At 46.5% G+C, this 2,122-nt stretch overlaps 1 pseudogene; it reads left to right on the top strand.

Moving 5' to 3' along the window:
- The first annotated feature begins 565 nt into the window (after positions 1-565).
- On the top strand, positions 566-949 carry LOC147895919 (flowering-promoting factor 1 pseudogene; annotated as a pseudogene).
- The last annotated feature ends 1,173 nt before the right edge of the window (positions 950-2,122 follow it).

Raw genomic sequence — 2,122 nt, 5'->3', positions numbered from 1 at the left:
TTGAGAATTGCGATAAGTTAGGCCTTTGCAGCCGGCCCGGTTTCAATGCTGCATGGGCTCGAGGTTTGCCAACTTGCCCTGCAGTTCTTGGTGTGACTCTCGCGCGCTCTCTGTCTTATATATCGCACGTCGACCCAAGACTTGCACGTATCGCCTTTGTTTCTAGGCTATCGCTTCATCGCATCCCATGACCACAGCGCGCCTAGTCTAACGGCCCAGCCATAAGCGAGCGTTCTTTCCAAATCGTCCCATCCTTCGATTGCCGCCCATTCCTGCTCGCACTTCTGATTATCTCCTCTCTGCCTCCTCCATCCCAGGCCTACATCCCATCCCGCTGATCTGCTATTATTCTCTGACACCATCGCCTGATCAACACGTCGCCATAGGCATGTCTCATGGTGCACCAGGAGTGGCCATATTCCGTTCGTCTTAAAGACAACGTGATGCCGAAGGACCGCGCCCTGCAATATAGTATAGCGTGTGGGTTTTCGTTCGCTTCCCCATGATTTGATCCCTAATCGCTGCACCACGATTTTTTAACGAGATCAAGCTCCATAGCCCACACATGGCAGGGGTGTGGGTCTTCAGGAATGGGGTGTTAACGCTCGTTAAGAATCCGCGGAAGGAGTCTTTGGACAAGCCCTCGGAAGACTGGGCACCACCAAGAAAGTTGCTCATTTACCGAGCGACCAATGAGGTTATCTCCTCGTTTGACTCGTTCGAAAATAAATTATTCGCATTGGGTTGGGAAAGGTCGCCCAACAGCGACACCAGCCTCAGACAATACTACCGCAGTGGAAACGGACCCTATTTGCTTTCCCTTCCTGCCATTGATTTTCGAAGGCTCAAATCGATTCACCTTTACGATATCGTCGTGCAAAGTCGAACGGCATTTGAAGTCAGAGATGAAGATGCCACAGATAAAGTTGTAAAGAGTTACAGAGTCTAGCCGACCAGATGATCTACAAAAGTGCATCACCTACCTTTTTTCAATAAGCAATGGGTTTTCCTTCGTGCCACAACTGCCAAAGCAGGTATGGATCATTTCGACTTCTGAACAGAAATGAGTTTGCAACAAATGACAACGGACAATTTCATTGAATGTGTTTGTTCAGCCGGTATTCCAGTTCTATCTAATCTTTCATACATAATGAGGATTTATCTGCTCAGCATATATCATCTATTGTTAACAGAGGTCACCGAGTTTTGAGCTTTGTAGCATATCTGGGACCAACAAAACTTTCGAGATCGTAGAAGTTGCTCGTTTGGATTGTTGCCACTTTAAGCTGGTTCATGACTTGAAAACATGGAGTCCGAATGATCTACCACAAATGGTAAAGGAACTGCATCAGGGGAAAGGGGAAACCGCAAATCGGAAGGGTCTGATCAGAGCCATGGCTCTCCTTTGAGTTTGAGGGCCGGCATGACTCCACGCCTGAGGTAACCCTCAATATGCTGCTAAGAAGGAACAGCCATTAGAAAAGAGTAATATGCGTACTGCAGTCCACGGCTCTACTGCTGCATGAAAGTACAAGCGACAGACGTTCCCTGATAATTTAAGAGAACCATCCGAGAACACTGCGTTAGGACCGAAACCGTTCTGTAAACCTTGCACCTTATCAGAATCATTGGCAATTGAATCAGAATCATTGGCCTTCAATTGCAAAGTAACATTGGTTTAATTAGGATTCTCTCTCTCTCTCTCTCTCTTTCTCTCTCTCCCCCCCCCCCCCCCCCCCCCGAGTCGCAGCAGTACAGGCCCCCATTCCATTGTCAGTTACGTTAACTTTCACTACATGGAGTTTTTGCATCTTCAAAGAGGATAAATTGTTGGGCGTGCAACTCTATGGTGATGATTCATGAATTCCAGATATCAGACTGTACGATTTCCTTTCATTTTGGAATGTGAGCCAGTATAAATGCAAAGGCTAAACTCGTCTTGAGTAGGTTATCAATGATCACCAAAAGAAGTCACAAGGCACGTCTATATCCGATACTCTTCCTTTCCCCAAATTTTTAATAATTTATTTAAACTCAACAATGATTAGAGCTCTCCTTGCTTTAAAACGGCCTAGTGCATATATGTGTGTGTGTGTGCACTCTCCCACACTCTCGCGCATGT

This window comes from Dipteris shenzhenensis, chromosome 12 (assembly GCF_047967505.1).
Source record: "Dipteris shenzhenensis isolate YYH24624 ecotype China chromosome 12, Dip_SZ_1.0, whole genome shotgun sequence".
NCBI lineage: Eukaryota > Viridiplantae > Streptophyta > Polypodiopsida > Gleicheniales > Dipteridaceae > Dipteris > Dipteris shenzhenensis.
The sequence above is the reverse complement of the archived record's forward strand: the minus strand, read 5'-3'. Positions and strand labels throughout refer to the sequence as shown.